Source organism: Anguilla anguilla, chromosome 16, assembly GCF_013347855.1.
Source record: "Anguilla anguilla isolate fAngAng1 chromosome 16, fAngAng1.pri, whole genome shotgun sequence".
NCBI classification, from domain to species: domain Eukaryota; kingdom Metazoa; phylum Chordata; class Actinopteri; order Anguilliformes; family Anguillidae; genus Anguilla; species Anguilla anguilla.
The window spans coordinates 35,960,927-35,981,161 of record NC_049216.1 but is presented as its reverse complement, the minus strand read 5'-3'; the positions used below and the strand labels follow the sequence as shown (position 1 = coordinate 35,981,161).

The window sequence follows — 20,235 nt, the reverse complement described above, 5'->3', positions numbered from 1 at the left end:
TGAGGTCCTTTCTGTCCAGCTCAGGCTAGCCTCAAAGGGACTCGGGGAGGGGGGATGGGGGTGGTGGGGAGGGGAGGGGGGGGGTAACACCAAATAAAACGCACACCGCAGACAATAACACACACACAGGTCAACAATAAAGGATCTGGGCTATAAGCCCCTGGAGTCTGAAGTGGAGAGAGAGAGAGAGAGAGAGAGAGAGTGTGTGTGTGTGTGTGTGTGTGTGTGTGTGTGTCGTTGTGTGTGTGTGAGAGAGAGGGTATCTGGGTTAGCTCACTGTGAGCTGGATGAGACTTCATTGGTTGGTAGGGTCAGGGCTGCTGCTGATTGGGCGAAAACAGAGCGGTCCTCCCTCCCCGCCCGCCGCTATCGAACCGCGAGGGCCGCGCGGCACGTCCTCAACGCCGTCCCGTCTCCCACGGGGTGCCTGCCCGCAGGTGCACTCTCCCCCGAACCCGGGAGCGAGCGTTACCCGCTGGCCTCAGAATGCTCATCACCACGTCTGCTCTGCTCATCACCACGTCTGCTCTGCTCATCACCACGTCTGCTCTGCTCATCACCACGTCTGCTCTGCTCATCACCACGTCTGCTCTGCTCATCACCACGTCTGCTCTGCTCATCGTCACGTCTGCTCTGCTCATCACTACGTCTGCTCTGCTCATCACCACGTCTGCTCTGCTCATCACTACGTCTGCTCTGCTCATCACCACGTCTGCTCACCACATCTGCTCTGCTCATCACCACGTCTGCTCTGCTCATCACCACGTCTGCTCTGCTCATCACCACGTCTGCTCTGCTCATCACCACGTCTGCTCTGCTCATCACCACGTCTGCTGTGCTCATCACCACGTCTGCTCACCACGTCTGCTCTGCTCATCACCACGTCTGCTCTGCTCATCACCACGTCTGCTCTGCTCATCACCACGTCTGCTCACCACGTCTACTCTGCTCATCACCACGTCTGCTCTGCTCCTCACCTCATCTGCTCACCACATCTGCTCTGCTCATCGCCATGTCTGCTCTGCTCATCACCACGTCTGCTCTGCTCATCACCACGTCTGCTCTGCTCATCGCCACGTCTGCTCTGCTCATCACCACGTCTGCTCACCACTTCTGCTCTGCTCATCACCACGTCTGCTCTGCTCTGCTCATCATCACGTCTGCTCTGCTCATCACCACGTCTGCTCACCACGTCTGCTCTGCTCATCACCACGTCTGCTCACCACGCCTGCTCTGCTCATCACCACGTCTGCTCTGCTCTGCTCATCGCCACGTCTGCTCTGCTCATCACCACGTCTGCTCTGCTCATCACCACATCTGCTCTGCTCATCGCCACGTCTGCTCTGCTCATCACCACGTCTGCTCACCACGTCTGCTCTGCTCATCACCACGTCTGCTCTGCTCATCGCCACGTCTGCTCTGCTCATCACCACGTCTGCTCACCACATCTGCTGTGCTCATCACCATGTCTGCTCTGCTCATCACTACGTCTGCTCACCATGTCTGCTCTGCTCATCACCACGTCTGCTCTGCTCATCACTACGTCTGCTCACCATGTCTGCTCTGCTCATCACCATGTCTGCTCACCACGTCTGCTCTGCTCATCACCATGTCTGCTCACCACGTCTGCTCTGCTCATCGCCACGTCTGCTCTGCTCATCACCACGTCTGCTCTGCTCCTCACCACGTCTGCTCTGCTCCTCACCACGTCTGCTCTGTTCATCGTCACGTCTGCTCTGCTCATCACCACGTCTGCTCTGCTCATCACCACGTCTGCTCTGCTCATCACCATGTCTGCTCTGCCCATCACCATGTCTGCTCTGTGTCACACACACACGCCGTATTCCAGTCATATCACACTCCCCAGGTGACCTTTTTCACCGGCATGGTAATGCAGGGAGAACTGAGCGCTCTGCGGAAAAACACATCTGGCTACAAAATGGCTTCCAAATGACCAAAAATAAATCCCCAAAAAAGGAGGGAAAAAATGACAGGGTGAAATTGACTGGTTTCCTCTCCACACACACAGAGAAGGAAAGAAAGGCCGGGTGAAAGGTTGCGTCTGAGCGAACCAGGAGCCCGTTTTGGCCACAAAATGCGGGCCGGCCCGAAAGCCCTGCGGTATCTGCGGTGCTTTTTATAACAGCAGGTAACAAACACGCACCGTGATTTCATTTCTTTAAACGGCTGGCCGCTGCCAGCCCGTAAGCAGGCCTCTCCACCTCCACATTCTTCTCCTGCCACCTACTCCTGGCACCTGCAGATATTTTCGGTGTTGTTATTTTATTTTTTTTTAAAGCATTTTTTCCTCATATCGTGTTCTCTTTGGAGAATATCAGCAGTGGAAAGCTAGCTGTCCTCTGTGGCTCAGAGGCAGAAGGTTTTGGCACAGCGAGGTAGCAAACATCCGTGAGTAAACTGTGCCAGGCGTCCTCTCTGAGAGTTATTATGAAGACTGATACTCACTGTGAGGACTCACTGTAAGAGCAGCCAGCACTCTGCTGTTTGCTCAAATGTGTGTGTGTGTGTGTGCACGTGTGTGTGTGTGAGCGCTTGTGTGTGAGTGTGTGCATGTGTGTGCGTGTGAGCGCTTGTGTGTGTGTGCGTGTGTGTGTGTGTGTGTGTGCATGTCTGTGTGCATGTCTGTGTGTGTGTGTGTGTATTATGGCTGGCAGGATAAAATGTAAACTCACTGGGTTATATCTGTTCAGAAGCAGGTGGACCATCTGCAGCATGCTTAAGATTTTTATTTATTGAATGTATTATTATTATTATTATTATTATTACAGCAACAGCATTATTGCATTATTACACAGTTGGTTTTAACATTAGTCTCATCTCTGGGTTCAGTTGTGTAGGCCTCAAGGCTGAGTGTCTGCAGTGCAGTGTAACAGGCGACTCACACACCTGGCAGCTGAGCAGCCTTGGATGGAAAGTTTTATTAAACATACTTCAAAATGCTGACCGTCCAACATGCTGTAAGGTTGGATTAATTATTAAGGTTTATGCTGGCCTTGTAGTTTTCAACTATGATATTTCTAGAAATAACTTCATTGTAGAAATGAGGATCTGTTGAGGATTTTGCAAACTTTGAGGATTACCTGCAGGTAATTTTGCAACTAGTTGAACAAGGATTAAAGAACATCTGTGCTTACACATGGATGTGCCTGTGTACACACACACACACACACACACACACACACGTACACTCATATACACGCACATGCAGACACATGCATGCACACACATATGTACACATATACTCATACACACACACACCCACATGCACATACACGCATACGTACACTCATATACATACACATGCATGCACACACACATATGTACACATACACTCATACACACACACATGCACACACACACGTACACTCATATACACACACGCACACACACACACACACACACACACTCATACACACAAACACACACTCATATACACACTCATGCACACACACTCATATACACACATATGTACACACACACACACACACACACACACACACACACACTCATACACACACACACACACTCATATACACACTCATGCACACACACTCATATACACACATATGTACACACACACACGCACACACACACACACACACACACACTCTTGCACACACACACTCATATACACACATATGTACACACACACACACACGCAGTGCAGGAGAGCTTGAGAAGGCACACCGCGGTGAGAGATTACTCTGCAGTTCTTCACTAATTTCAGCTGCGCGGCTCCAGCGTGTTCAGCAGTTATTTGCAGGAAACTGCCGTATTATTCACACGTCCACGTGGGTTTAATTGCATTCTGTTATTAAACCGAGGCAAAGTTTTCAACTGGAAATAGCCTTGAAATAGCCGCAGTGAGTGGAGAAACTGCTACTTCAAACGACTATAAGGTTTATAAATATGCGTGCATCACATGCGAAACGGTATCCCCAAAAGTCTTCATTCTTCTAAATTTATTTACTTCTGATGGCCTTTTGGCATTGGGGACTTCACAGACACTTGGGGGGGGGGGGGGGGAGCGACACCTTTGATTGTGTTTTTTTTTTTTCTGTGCGCATGTACTAAGCTAAATTTTGAGTTTGAAGGTTAATTACAAGTCAGCTCTTGTCATTAATATTTATGTGTTTTTATAATAAGAAGTGCTGACATTGTTTGTAGTTCTGAAGGGCAGTGCGGATTTTATTAGAGTGTGTATTTGTCTGTGTCCATGTTTGTGTAATATCTTTTTTAATTATTTGGAATATCGTTTTTGCCCCCTCTAACCACTCTGAGAAGCTTCAGTTCTCGGTGAAACAGAACAAATAGAAGTGCGGATCTAAATGTGCATCTGCTGAAAAGTTTGAACTGTGAGGGATGTCAACACACCCAGGCTGGATATGAGTCACAGTGAATTCAGTCCATTGTGAACGTCCCCTGATCGGAGTTGGTTTGACGCTGAATATTGTGCTGTGTGCTCCGTGGTTCACTCAGACTCGACTCGTCAGACTGGCTCTCTGGCTTCTCTGTAGTCAGGCCCGATTGGGGGCAGGTTTTGCGCGACCCGAGGATGATTGTAAAGGAAGACCAGTTTTGAGTGGCAAATGCCACCACCCCCGCTGTAGTGCTGCGTGTTTGTTTATTTTCTAATGTTGTGCACAGAGAGAAAGAGAGATTGGAAATAATTTGCGATGCTGTGATTCATGAAGTCGTTACTCAGTAGAAGAAAGCTCTACGGTTGCTTGATGGACAACCTAAACCTGTTCGGATAGCTTACCTTTACATGCTCTCTCTCTCTCTCTCTCTCTCTCTCTCTCTCTCTCTCTCTCTCTGTGAAGGTCATTGGCTGTAAGTTGAGTGCCGTGCGCTCGACCCGTCAGGCTAACCGTGCGCTGGAGCCGCCAGGCTAACCGTGCGCTGGAGCCATCAGGCTAACCGTGCGCTGGAGCCGCCAGGCTAACCGTGCGCTGGAGCCGCCAGGCTAACCGTGCGCTCGACCCTCTCAGGCTAACCGTGCGCTGGAGCCGCCAGGCTAACCGTGCGCTGGAGCCGTCAGGCTAACCGTGCGCTGGAGCCGCCAGGCTAACTGTGCGCTCAAGCCGTCAGACATGATGGCGGAAAAGCCGGAGCAGTAACGCAGTGAGTCGTCGGAGTACAGAAGAGCAGTGAGCGCTCACATGCACATCTCCCTGAGAGAGAACGCTGAGTACAGAAGAGCAGTGAGCGCTCACATGAGAGAGAACGCTGAGCAGACTTCAGCGCAGGTGTCACTCGGACCTTAAAACACTTCCAAAATTCTTCATAAGACAGCGTGCCATATAGCCCACATCCCACAACCACAGCCCCACAGCGGGCTGAACAAAAAGATGAATGAACAAATAACGATTAGCTCTCCAAATCCTTGCCGGACTAGCCAGGTGTTTTGGTGGATTATTCTCACGGACTGTTTACTTATCCACCCAGCAAACATAAATGTTGTGTGTTGTGTGTCTTCTGCAGATATATCATCTTTATGGGAGGAGGACAGCGACCGGACCGACCCTGAGCAGGGGACAAGCTGGTGTGTGAAAATACCTATGTGAGTAACGCTTCAGTGTGTGTGTGTGTGTGTGTGTGTGTGTGTGTGTGTGCGTAACTGTGTCTAACAGTTAATGCTTACAGTGGTCTGGATATTTAACGCGTGTTTTCGCTGCTCTGGGGTCTGTGTTGTGAGTAATAACACAGTTGCTTCCATCGCCTGAAACGCCCCTCTGACTGTGTTCTCATTTCCCTCAGACACACTGGGGTGCTCTTCTGAATGAGAAAAGGGTTATTGGCCTCCACTGTTAAATTCTGCGAGGGAAATTCATATTTAGAACACACCGCCAGCTTCGACACTCACTAATAAGGTGCTTGATGGCTTCATTGCTCTCAGAACTGCAAACTGATTAAAATGGTCTGATTCTGTTCAGACGGGCTGAAATCAAAGGAACAGGTTGATATTCCTTCATCGTGTGGTGTGATTCTGTGGAGTCTTGCAGACGTGATTCTTCAGGTTAACACGTGTACTTCAGCTACTGTGTGTCTCTGGTAGAGTCCTCATCTCCATTCCTGGTTAAATATTTATTTTACTTGTGTTTGATGATGCAAACTTTATGAGTCTGCCCTTGTTATGTATCGTTTTTCCCCCCCAGGAGCTGTGCATTGAATATGTACTCATCTTTGTTTCACGCGCGCTTTGGGGAAGGTAAACAAAGGCTCTTGATGAAGCAGGAAGGGTAGGGTTGGGGTTAGGGGTAGGGGTAGGGTTAGGGGCAGGCAGGTGCTCGGCTGAACGAATGCGCTTCCGACGGGCAGAACGATGGCGAATTTCCGCGGGGAGCGGAGCTCGCGTGCGCCGAAAAGAGGCCGCCCTTATCCATCAGCACGAGCGCGATCGACGTCGCCATGGCGATAAAAAAGGTCTGAGCGTTTGCCTGTCTGATGTCCTCCCTTGGGCTGTGAGCGTGAGGCGCTGTCGCCGTTTCGCGAAAATGAAACGAAAGCAAGCGTAAGCGCGGGCTAGCGCTCGCGAGCACAGCGGACGATGGTGGAGTCAGCGCGGGCTAGCGTTCGCGGGCACAGCTGACGATGGTGGAGTCAGCGCGGGCTAGCGTTCACGGGCACAGCAGACGATGGTGGAGTCAGCGCGGGCTAGCGCTCACGGGCACAGCAGGCGATGGTGGAGTCAGCGCGGGCTAGCGCTCGCGGGCACAGCAGACGATGGTGGAGTCAGCGCGGGCTAGCGCTCGCGGGCACAGCAGACGATGGTGGAGTCAGCGCGGGCTAGCGCTCGTGGGCATAGCAGACGATGGTGGAGTCAGCGCGGGCTAGCGTTCGCGGGCACAGCAGACGATGGTGGAGTCAGCGCGGGCCCCAGGATTGGAGAGGCGAGAGGGCGTTTGTAAATTATGCTTTCAGAACTCGAGCAGGAGATGTATTTTTATAGCACTTTTCTTAACGGTTATTACCACAGTAACTCTAGCTTGATTTTTTTTAAAGATAACTCCAGTTCACTGACTGCCCTAACAAAAATGTACTGCAATTTAATGAAACAAAATGCATTATGTTGATCAGAGTAAGATGTTGCGAAACATATAGACAAATTGCGACTGTGAGTTATTGAAGTTATTTTTTTTTAAATTCCGTGGAGCGTATTTGACCTTATATTTTCCATATGAAGTATTCACTTTATTGAATATGTAATCCATAGTCCATATATACTGTGTGCAATGTGTATGATATATTGCAGTGTAGTGTGTTTCAGTGAGCCGCACTTCCTGCTGCTTTCTTGGCTGGAGTCACCTGGGCTGCTCCCAGACTCCCCAAACAAACGCTCGTCACCTGCATATGCCCGCGGTCTTTCTGCGCCCCGCTAATTAACGGGGCTCCGGTAACAAGGACCTGTCTCGCTCAGATTAATGGCCATTTATTTTACCTGTGTTTAATCAGGTTAGTCACGGTGAGATTAAGAATCGCTTCTCCGGGAGAGAGAGAGAGAGAGAGGGGGGGGGGGGGGGGGCTGGCCAGGAAGGGGCAGCAGTACATATATCTTCAGACCCAACAATAAAGCTCACTCCGGAACGACAGTCAAGCTTAATGTGCTGCACAACAAAAGTGCAGGGGGGGGGAACGGAACAATCAAATCACAGATTAAAACTGTGCCAGTTATCAATAGACTGTGATTCCATGGACTTTACAATGGCTCTAAATTCACTGAGATTAATCAGGTGCTGAAGCCTTTGCAGGCTCTTCCAGACAGAGGAGTGCAGAAAGCACAGAGGTTCTCTTTCTCCCGCCCGGTGCCAGCTTTAGGAACTGGCATCCGCACACCGGCACACTGTCCCGAGGCCGTCGCCCATTACTGCCACACAAAGAGAGACAAACAGCAGGGGCGTTCACCGAGAATGGCCTTATAAATAACCATACGCCGCAGACTAATAAGAGAGGCCTCTACAGTTTGCTTTTAATGAGCCGCAAAGCTCCTCGATAGCTCTCGAGTCGCACGTATGCGGACGCTGAGCTGGTGCATTTATCTAAAGCAGATCACCCTAATCAAGAACAGGTAATCATGTAGCTTCAACCGGTCACCACTAACATTGAGAGAAAAAACAAGACTTATTCCTAACAAAAAACTTTAGCTTCAGCTTCATCCAGCAGATTTGTGTATATGAGGCTTAAACGAGGGGTGGTCATCGATCAGAACTCCCTAGTGTAAATAAGTAGCGATGGCATCAGTTTGTTTACCTCGTTATCAGTGTCATTACAGGCTCTTAACGGATGATCTTATCCAGAGCGAATTACACAACATTCTACATAGCATTTATTTTGCATCCATTTATACATATATACTTAAGAAATGTAGGTTAGGTACCTTGCTCAAAGTTACAGTGGCAATGTTGAACCCTGGTTACAAGACCAGCCGCTTACCCATTATGCTCCACTGCTGTTTACATTACATTACATTACATTACATTACAGGCATTTAGCAGACGCTCTTATCCAGAGCGACGTACAACAGTGCATCAGTTCAAGGTGCAGAGGTGCAGAAAAACACACTAGAGTGAAGTAAACCTTGTGTAGTGCAGTAACAATACTGTGATTCACGGAATCTTCCTCTAGTTTGAAAAGGCCATAAGTGTTTTTTTTTTTTTTTGCCTTCAGGATAGGCTTGAGTTGAGGAAGCAGAGCCTGTACTCTCTGAACAGCGTTTTGCAGAGACTCAAAAAGCCTTATTGAGGGTAGTCGTACAGCAGTGAAGGAGTGCATTAAGCCGTCTGGAGGCTTGACCCTAACGAGCACACCCTTCTCCCCGGAGGACGCAGTTCCTGTGGAAGTGGCTCTTCACATTTCCTGTTGTCTGGAGAAATGTTTCTCTCTGTTTGTTTAGCGGGGGGGAGCCACGCAGTCTCTCGTAACTGGGGAAGGGGTTTGTCTCCTCGTGCTCTCTGCGTTTCTGTCCTCGCAGTGACAGGTGTCGGGCCGGGAGTGTTGTTTATAGAGACGCCCGGCGCCCGCGGGCAGCGCGGGCGCAGCTTGATTTCAGGATGGCATGCGTTTACGGCGAGGTGCACAAATTGGCGTGTTTTTGTCTGCGCCGCGAGCTGTGAGCTGTGAGCTGTGAGCTGATAGGTGCAGTAGAGTGGGCGAGCTCGGTGGGCTGGTATCAGGGGCATTGCCGTAAGAGGGGCGGGGTTGGGGGTTGGGGGGGTTGGGGGGGCAGGTAATACGATTCCAAGGGCCTTGACTGACAGGGACCCTCAGCAAATACTAACTTCCTACACAATATAGAAATAATAAACAAATAGGATGCAGTTATTCTAGTGACACTCTCTTAATACCAGTCTCAGAGGACTACAACACAGCAGTGTGACAAGTGAATTTCTTAATAGAGGTCAAGACTGGGTCATTTAGTGTTGTCCCTGGCTGAGTGTAATATGGCGGTGGGCTTATCTGAAACACTGGATATGTATCTCTGTATCATCATTTCTGCATTTTGATTGAATCCCAGGGTCAATCTTTTAACACAGGCCTGGGTGATCCAGTGGAGGCTGTGTCTTTTTATTTTGGGTTTAGCCTGTACTTGGTACTCCGGTTTCCTCTGTTATCTGGACTGTCCCATCGAAGAGTTGAGAGTCTAGGGTTCTCTGTCAGAATGAATTATTGCCACTGTTCACTGTTTCTCTTCAGCACATAAAAACTTGGTCAACTGAACGCGGGATGTAATTCAGAACTGCGCCTGGCTCTTACCTGCTGAAGGTCATTCGAGTTCAAAGGGGGAAATAAATAAATAATAAAAGGAATCCTAACAAAAACAATAGGGTTCTAGCACCTGCAGTCCTTGGACCTCTAAATAGAAAGAAAGTTCAGCGGTTCGTTTCGTAGTAATTTGATGTGTCCTGACTGACTGTCCTCTCACGGTAAGCCGAACCTTGTGCGCGGTGTCGTAGGTGCGTGCCACTGACTGTCTCACCATCACTCAGGCGTATCGATAAACAGATTCAAACCCGCTGGACGACACAGAAAGTGGCCAGACCGTGTTTCCGTGGCAATGGCGGTATCTTCGTGCCACGTGGGTGGCGGGGTTTGGCGCTACGCTTGCCGTTGTGTGGAGTAAGTCATGGCAGACCCGGGAGAGGGGTACTCTCTCTCTTTGCCGAGTTTGACAGTGACGGTCACTTTCTTTTCTTCCTTCTTGTTTGACGGTGGAAGATGAACTCTCTCTGTGAGTGTGCTCCAGTTCCAGGGCCTCCCGTTTGGGTCTGCGAGGACGCTTTGCTCATTCGGTCTGTTTGTTTCTCTCGTATCGGGGCTGCTCTTCTGTGTGCTGAGCAGCAGAGACTGCAGGCCGGCGGCTCTCTGAGTCTGGAGCTCCTCATTGCTTTGGGTCGCTTCAGACCCGACACAATTTACAAACAAACATCATTTCACACACTAATGTAAGGGCGCACACACTCACACACACACACACACACACACACGCACACACTCACACACACGCACGCACGCACACACACGCACGCACGCACACACACACACACACACACACTCACAGCTGTTTGAATACACTGGGGGCCCAGAGACCAGCAGGTGGACGAACAGTTTGATTAGCAGTGTTTGATAAGCAGGGTTTAATTAGCAGGGTTTAATTAGCAGGGTTTAATTAGCAGGGTTTGATTAGCAGTGTTTGATAAGCAGGGTTTAATTAGCAGGGTTTAATTAGCAGGGTTTGATTAGCAGTGTTTGATCAGCGGGGTTTGATTAGCAGGGTTTGATGAACAGGGATTGATGAACAGGGCTGTGTAAAATTGGACAGTCAGAGCGCTTCCTCCAGCCATTGAGCAAATGGCCAACTTTCCTCTTGCCTTGAAGGCGAGCTTGGCCCAGACCACGTGGCCCCCAGCCAGCGAAGTTTGGGGGGTTGGGATGGTTTGCGGGGGGTTTGGGGGGGGGGGGGGGGTAGGGGGGCTGGGGCTCTGTGCTGTAAACGCACGCTCACCCTGAAAACGGCCTGGCTGCTAAGGTTGCCTGCAGTCTGCTGGACACAGATGACATCTGTGAAAAATGCCCTTTTTCTGCACCAATCTGTAGAGGGAAGGATGTGATGTTCTGAATCCTGAAATGGTGATCTTGTTCATTGATCTCTCTATCTCCTTTGAGGGAAGGGATGGTGTGTGTGTGTGTGCGCGTGTGTGTGTGTGCCTGTGTGTGTGTGTGTGTGTATGTGTGAGTGTGTACGTGTTTGTGTGTGTGTGTGTGTGTGCATGCATGCGTATGTGTGTGTAGAAACAGAGGGAGACACAATGAAATAAACACATGTTGACAAATGATTTGCTTTAAAACCTAGGACACAAAGTATTGTGATGCAATAAAGTATATCTGAGCTATGAGAGGCCCCTTGAGAATGAGAGGCAGAGAGAGAGAGAGAGAGAGAGTGTGTGTGAGGGAGACAGACAGAGAGAGAGAGCAAGAGAGACAGACAGAGAGAGTGTGTGTGTGAGAGAGACAGACAGAGTGAGAGAGAGAGAGAGTGAGGCAAAGAGAGTGAGACAGAGAGAGAGTGTGTGTGAGAGAGAGAGCGAGAGAGACAGACAGAGAGAGAGAGCGAGAGAGACAGACAGAGAGAGAGAGCAAGAGAGACAGACAGAGAGAGTGTGTGTGTGAGAGAAAGAGAGAGAGAGAGAGAGAGAGAGAGATGTGTAAAGGGGATTGGCAGCTGAAGTATGTCCTGAGTAGCAGGCAGGTCATGTGTAAAGGGGATTGGCAGCTGAAGTATGCCCTGAGTAGCAGGCAGGTTTTCAGGGCAGAATGGCAGAAGTTTAGAGGCTGATAGTTCATCCCGTTGGAGCGCTCGGACCGAGTCAAGCAGGTCTCCAGCGTCACCTGCTGAGGAGGGGGGGGGGGGGGGCTCGTCCTATTAGAGGCACTGCAACACTGGGGGAGCCCGCCCTGGGGGGAACGGGCAGGCCGGGGTGTTGGGTTTGGCGGGCGGGGGGGTGTGGAGGGGGAAGGCTGCAGGCACGCAGGCTTTAGGTTTATAGCTGCTTGCACTGAGCTTTGGCCTTCGCCCAGCACGGCATCCAGGAGCCATTTTAAGATGCTGCAGTGCTGTGACATCACGGCTGCTGGGAGACAGTGTGAACACAGACCTACCCACAATGCAATGCTAAGAGCTCCACCGAAATGAGCCTGGCCCGCCAATTTTGTTCTCTCTCATCTTTTTTTTTTTTTCAATTTAAGTTGCTTTTTATTGACATGAAATACAAATGTAATTATTGCCAAAGTACATGTATAAATAATATGTAGAACAATAGTAATATTAAAATAGGAATAATGATAGTGTAATAGCATGTAACAATAACAGCATTAACAGAAACAACAGCAACAGAAGTAAATCCATAAATATGTGTATGTTTATATGGGGTGGGTGGTCGCTCACAGACCCTCAGGTTATGACAGGCTGAAATGAACTGTGCCGCAATTGGGACTGCTGGTACTTTTCCCAATAGAATGGCACATTTTTCTTATTTTGATAGGGACATAATTATTTATAATTAGGGATCATTTGTGGAAATATATTTTTCTGATTTGTAAATATTTTGTGGAAGTAAGGAGGAAGTGCATCTCTGTTTCCACCTCTCCTGTCCTACAGTGAGCACATATTCCTTCTTCTTTTGGCAGACTTGAGTTCTTGTATCTGCTTATTTCAGTTCCAAGCGTGTGATCACTCTCTCCTGATTGGCCAGGGATGTTGGGTAAAATACGTTCCTGAATGTCTGAGGGAGGCGTAATCTTCTCAGGACATCAAAAGAAATGGAGCCGAAAAAGATGGAGGGAAAAAAGGAGGGAAATGACCGTGTGTTACCTGCTGAGTCACTCGCGCACTCATCACAACAACGAGAGATAAAACACACAAACACACACAAACATACACAGACACGCACACACACTCGCGCACTCATCACAACAACGAGAGATAAAAGGCACAGAGAACCATGGAGCAGAAACACACACGCGCACGCACGCACACACACACACACACACACACGCATATACTTATATACACACACACACGCACACACGCACACACACACGCACACACACGCACACACACACACACAAACACACACTCATACACGCACGCACACACACACACACGCATATACTCATACACATGCACACACACACACTCATACACGCACTCACTCACACACTCATACACTCACACACACACAATCTCACACACACATATACAAACACAATTCCACAGATGCATTTATTTATTTATTTCATGCCTTTGTTGTAAGTACATTTTTCTAATAATATTCTGTTTTTCACCTTTTCTCTGTGCAGCTGTTAATTCATATGCAGGGTGGCTCAATAAACACATTAAGTCCATTTGAGATAATGTGCCAACACACTTGTGAATTCTGAAGCCTTGTTTTATATGTCATTATCTCGATAAATAAAACATATAAATCATTTGCTGTAGCATAAATACGTTTTCCATTTTTTTATTGTTTTTTTTTTTTTAAACTTGTTTAGTACTTTTTCATTTTGTATTCTATTTTTTATTCTGTATTAAAAAGAGGCCATATTCCTATTTTATTTTACATTCATTTTCAGTTTATACCTGCAGAGATCATCTTTATTGCCTTTCGGAGGTATAAGATTAGAGGAACGGGAACCGACACAATTGAAAATACAAATACACTACAAACAAATACAATAACGCTTCTGCAGTGCTAATGCGAAACAGTCACTACGGTGAATACGCTCGGCTTCATAACCACACTTCTGCAGCTTTGAGTCCCGGGGGCAGGAAGGCTCTTTAACTTTCAGTTGCCAAGCTTCCAATGCCAAGGTTGCGAGTTTGATTCCCGGACGGGGCATAGCCATTCTAAGCCTTGCCTCGAGCACCCTGACTGGCCTCAGTAAAATGAGAAGTGCATTTGGAATATAGGGTGTGTAAGTTGCTCTGGATAAGAGTATCTGCTAAATTCCTAAATGTAATGTGAATCTATAATATGTAATTTGACCCATTAAATTTACCCTGCATAAGAGCATCAGCAAAGCAAATTAATAACATTGATTAAAAGTTCTGAGATGGAGATACCACACACACAAACACACACTCACACATGCACACACTCTTGTGTATACATAGTTCATACTCATATAGAAGACGTATAGCATTGCAGATGCACACACACCCACTGTTTCCAATTCAACATTTCAGATATTCTCATGTTGTCTTTCATATTGAGTGTGCATTCATGGGGAGTTGGAAACTGTGGGAGCTGATTGTCTGAAGTTGTGTGTTCTGTTTTTACCATTTTTATTTATTTGGCGGAAGTCAATTCTCAAAATGAAGGAGAGGCGATTCTAGGCACAGCCTGAGGGCCAGACTTTGTGCATCTGGAACACAGACTGCAGAAAAATTATGGACCAAGTCACTGTGACATCACCTACTGACCATCCATGGGCTTGGTGAATACTCACACTGGCACAGAGACGGAACCTCTCACACTGGCACAGAGACAGAACCTCTCACACTGGCACAGAGACAGAACCTCTCACACTGGCACAGAGACAGAACCTCTCACACTGGCACAGAGACAGAACCTCTCACACTGGCACAGAGACAGAACCTCTCACACTGGCACAGAGAAGGAACCTCTCACACTGGCACAGAGAAGGAACCTCTCACACTGGCACAGAGACAGAACCTCTCACACTGGCACAGAGAAGGAACCTCTCACACTGGCACAGAGACAGAACCTCTCAGAAACAGAACTTCTCACACTGGCACAGAGACAGAAAAGCTGCTGCCATCTGTACAGATGTGTGCTTCTCCCTCTCCTCCCCTCTAAATCACTGTTATTCCCAGAGAACGGCATTGGAGTGCACTACGGACAGACGGAAGGTGTTTCCGTGTTGACATTTCGTACGCGTTGTGTCCAGTGATTGGATTTTGGCCCTTCTGAGGTACGTGTGATAAGCGGGGTCTGCAGGAAGGGCTGTGCGTCGCGCTTTCGAGGGCCTGGCCCGGCCGAGTCTCTCCGTGTGCGTGCACAAAACACGCTGAGCCCGCTGCCCATGGGCTTCCTCACGCCACCTGCGTGCACGTCTCCTCTCCTCCTCCTCTTCCTCCTCTCCTCCTCCCCTTCCTCTCCTTCTCCTTCTCCTTCTCCTCTTCCTCCTCTCCTCCTCCCCTTCCTCTCCTTCTCCTTCTCCTTCCCGTCCTCTCCTCCTCTCCTCCTCTCCTCCTCCTCTCCTCCTCCCCTCCTCTCCTCCTCTCCTTCTCTCCTCCTCTCCGCGCCGCCGCTGCTCTCTGTAATTAAATGGTAAGCTGCTGCTCTGGGCTTTCATTAAATCAACATCCACAGCGGGAGCGGCGCTGGACAATGCGCACGGTGGCACGATTCATCTTTAATTTAAAACGCAGCATTGTCAAATTAAACGGTAATTGTTAGATTCCCTTTGAACTTCCCATTGAACTTCTTTGAAACCTTTGTAAGGTCCTGCGGTCGCTTGATTATTTCTTTCTTTATTTATTTTTTAAAAACCTTTGCCCATCTGTTTGCCCTGCACAACATTAGCGAACAGTGTTTTCCAATTAAGCACAGTAATCACAAAGAGACTTTGAAACCAGGACAAAAAAAAGAAACAAAAAAAACAGGGCCGCAAGTTTTGGTCTTAATTACGCTGAAAGGCATGACAAAATGCAGCAAACAATTAACCGACACTTTTTTGGTGTCTTATTTTTTGAATGCTCTGAGGAGCTCATTATTCAGCTTTGGCCTTGTGCGCTGCTTTAACGTGGGGGCGGGGGGGGGGGCGGGGGCGGGGGAGCGGGGCTGCAGGGCTGCCCCTGGTCCCAGAGAATCGCAGGGTCTGCTGCTTTCTCTTGCTACTCAGCACTTGTTTGGTCAATTAAAGCAGCGGTTTCTCCATTAACCTCTTTCAGCCCTTTCCCCGGGTCTTCACTGGCTGCTGATTTTAACATAAAAGCAGAAACCCGCCGACCCCCCGGCTCTCCCCGCGGGACCCGGGCTGACCTGCCGCAGGGGCCTCCTGTGCCGTTTCTCCAGCTGTGAGGACAGAAAGACAATAGAGATTATTATTATGTGTTTATCTTTGTAGTTTAGCAGCGTTCAACCTTTTCTGATCTGGGGACCCCCACCCAGGCTCAAAGGCATCCAGGGGACCCCCATCATAAGTTAGAACATATAATTCCCAAATGTATGTGCAGTCATTGCATACCAAGCCTGGCCAGGGACCCCATACAGAACCTCCAATGACCCCCCAGGGGTCCACAGACCCCCTGTTGAAATCCCAGACATTCAACATATACATCAAATTGAATTGTCCATCTTTGAATTTGTTCATTAAAATTAACTCTGTTTAGTTTCCCAGACTCAGTTCCAGACAGTCAGTCATCACTCTTGGATGTTGGTTGGCCAACATTTTTTTTTTTTTTTTTAATTATCAGCCAACCAACATCCAAGAGTCCCGTTTACCTGCAGCCCCTGTCCTCACAGCTCTGCCCAGATGAGTCCAGGCGTGTCAGAGTATCAGAGAGTCACTGTCCTCACAGCTCTGCCCAGGTGAGTCTGGGCGTGTCAGAGTGTCAGAGAGTCAATGTCCTCACAGCACTGCCCAGGTGAGTCCGGGCGTGTCAGAGTGTCAGAGAGTCATTGGAGTGCAGTCCTGGAGTGACTGGCTAGCCCACCATTTCTGCCCTGTCTCAGTACCAGTGGCCCACTTCAGCTGATGATTGGCTAAAGACTCACTTTGCTTCATGGGGGTTTACACCTGGTTTTCAAAACATTTTCCTTTTCATTTCCTCTGTGGAGCATCTTTGTGCCCGTGTCTCTTTAAAAAAAAGCAGTATACAAATAAAATTGAATTGAATATAGAATCTCGATCCCTAAACTAGCAGGCACCATCGGCACTCTTAACTTAAAGAGGAAGTGAACACAGGGCAGAAAATTGCTGTTGCAGCGCCCCCTATAGGTTACAGTTTCCAACCTGAATACTCTGCTGGCCATGCCCAATCAGTGATGTCATTACAGGTATTTAGCCTCGCTGTCAATGGGAAAAATACCTGCTGTGACATCACTGATGTAGTTAAAAATTTGAACCCATAGGGGGCGCTGCAATGGCAGTTTTCTGCCCTGTGTTCTCTCACTCGTTAAGGCCGTGGCTGAGGGGCTGTCCCATGGAGAAGGAAAAGGATTCTGGGACACGACCTGTTGCCTCATTGAGGCTGAGAATTTAATCAGCAATTAACATTCGCTTATAATTAAACACACGCGCCAGGCCACTCTGTCACAAACAGCATCACTCATTCCTGCAGCTGCACGACTCCGTAAACTGTGTGTGTGTGCGATGGAAGAATAAAATCAGTTTGCTGGTATTTCAAAGTCAAAGTTAAGGACACGTATTGACTGTAAATGGACCTGGGTAATGAGAGGGGCTCTGTTGTTTTATCCGTATGAAGGGTGCGGTGCGTTATCCTGAACCGCTTGGCTAAGTATCCGCAATATAAACGGAGGAGCCGCCACACAGAGGCAGCAGCAGAGCTTATTCCTAATACAGAGGGATGTTTACTAATGCACTGCAGGTTAGGTGCCCACACACACACACACACACACACACACACACACACACACACTCACACACACACACACACAAACACACACACACACACACACACACACACTCACGCACACGCGCACACACACACACTCACACACACACACACACACACACACACACACACACACACAGGCACAAACACACTTTAATTCTTTATTTAGGTCCACATTTACAAAATACATCATATGGGCCCAAATATATTTCAGTTGCTGTTTGATGTCCTTCACTTGAACACATTCACACACACAGGCACAAACACAAAAATTCTCTCACACAAACACACATACACTCACACACGCAAGCACATACATACACACACACACTCTCACAAATACACACACACATACACAGACATAAACATGAACACATTCACACACACACACACACAGGCACAAACACAAACACATTCTCACACACACACACATATAGATGTGAAGGTAGGGTTAACCTTGAATGCTAGAGACTCCCGATCCCTCCCTTGTGCGACATGAATAAATGGATAAACACGGAGTAAATATGTGTGTGTGTGTGTGTGTGTGTGTGTCTGTATAAATGTGAGAGAGGGTAAATATGATCTGGGATTGTTGCTGATGACAGATTCAGGTGTCGCCCACATTCCAGGGCCAAAGCCAATCAGGTGTGCTGGGGTGGCGATGGAGAAGCCCCTCAGCTGGGTAAAGCCCCAATAAGTCAATATCAGACTGCTTTATGAGACTCTGCACCAGCGCGTACAGGGGAATGAGGACTAATGCCCTTTTTCCCTTGTTTCTTTTTATTGTTATTATTTTAAATTCCACAAGGCCACAGTGACAGAACAAACCCTGATGTGTGGGGGATTAGCTCTAGTTCATTTAAGCCGATCCTCCCCACAGGTCCCAGCAATGTTAGCGCGTGGCCTTCCTCTGTGAGTGCAGCCTCAGTGGACCTGCTGGGCTCGTGTGCAGTGGACCTGCTGGGCTCCTGTGCAGTGGACCTGCTGGGCTCCTGTGCAGCGGACCTGCTGGGCTCCTGTGCAGTGGACCTGCTGGGCTCCTGTGCAGTGGGCCTGCTGGGCTCCTGTGCAGCGGACCTGCTGGGCTCCTGTGCAGTGGACCTGCTGGGCTCCTGTGCAGTGGACCTGCTGGGCTCCTGTGCAGTGGACCTGCTGGGCTCCTGTGCAGTGGACCTGCTGGGCTCCTGTGCAGTGGACCTGCTGGGCTCCTGTGCAGCGGACCTGAACTAAAGGTCCAATGAAGCTCGCCTGTGTCCTAACCAACAATATTTGGTTCCAAAAAAAAAACATTCTTTTGAAGGTTATGGTTCCCGATGCATGAATTTGTTTCAATTTCTTGGAACATCTTTGAACATTAAGTTTAGATGAGTGAGAAACATCACAGGACCAGTCTTAGACCTGGAGCTCCTTTCACAATACTGTTTTATATTTTCATTGCTGTTTAAAAAAACGTATTTCTCTGGTGGATGGTCATTAATGTTCAGTACTTACATTCCGAACGTTCAGACACAGGACTGAGACGTTTTGTCAGACATTTATGGCACATTGCAAACCGGGTGCAGGGCATGATCGAGACTGTGGGGGGCGAGGGGGGGCTTGGGTGGGGGTGGGAGTTGGGGGGTAGGAATAACTTGGCTACCAGCTGAGGTTTGGCAAGAGCGTTAGGGATAGGGTTAGGAAGGGGGATGGCTGGGTCAAAAACACTGGACATCTGGCCACCTTTTATCAGCCTGTCTCTCACCGAAGGTATAATTCAATACGGCGTATCGTCATTTTTAATCCCTGACTCTCAGGTGCCGCGTATTCACAAAATAACACACTCTGGTGAATTGTCGGTTTGGCAGACCGAGTTCAATTTTGTTTGGAGGAGGTGTCCACGCAGGACAGCGCTATGTTAGTGCGCGAGTGTCTGCTCTTTCAGCACAGCTTCTGTCCCAGTGAGCTGCGCTGAGTGCTACGAGTGCTGCCTTAGCCATCCGCCCTGTTAGCTTCTGTCAGTTTGATACTTATTACTATTCACACACGCTGGATATCGAGCCTCTTACCCATTCAGCAATGCTAAACATTTTACTGTGGGAAAACAGAGCGGCGGCGGGCCAAAGCCGAGCGCGTCTGAGTGTTTTTCTGCACTCTCGGGGTGCTTGCTGTATAATTGACCTTGCTCATGTGCAGAGTTCTACTGCCTTTCTGATGTGTAGTAGGCCTACGTTAGCACGGGTGTACATATATGTGTGTGCGCATTTGTGCACATCTGTATCTGTGTGTGTGTGTGTGCGCACATGCGTGTGTATGTGTGCACATCTATATCCGTGTGTATGTCTGTGAGTGTGTGTGTATCTGTGGGTGTGTGCACATGCATGTGTATGTGTGTGTGTGCGCGCACAAGCGTCTGTATCTGTGTGTATGTGCGTGTGTGTGTGCACATCTGTATCTGTGTGTATCAGTGTGTGTGTGTGTATGTGTGTGCACATCTGTATCTGTGTGTGTGTGTGTGTGTGTATGTGTGCACACCTGTATCTGTGTGTATCAGTGTGTGTGTGTGTGTGTGTGTGTGT

The 20,235-nt window shown here is 48.6% G+C and overlaps 1 protein-coding gene across 1 annotated transcript in view; it reads left to right on the top strand.

Moving 5' to 3' along the window:
• The first annotated feature begins 5,502 nt into the window (after positions 1-5,502).
• The window catches only part of lrrc4ca (leucine rich repeat containing 4C, genome duplicate a), a 118,269-nt gene continuing 103,536 nt past the window's right edge, over positions 5,503-20,235 (top strand). Inside the window, exon 1 of the mRNA XM_035394876.1 lies at positions 5,503-5,584. The gene's annotated coding sequence lies outside the window, so the exon portion shown is untranslated. The remainder of the gene's footprint in view (positions 5,585-20,235) is intronic.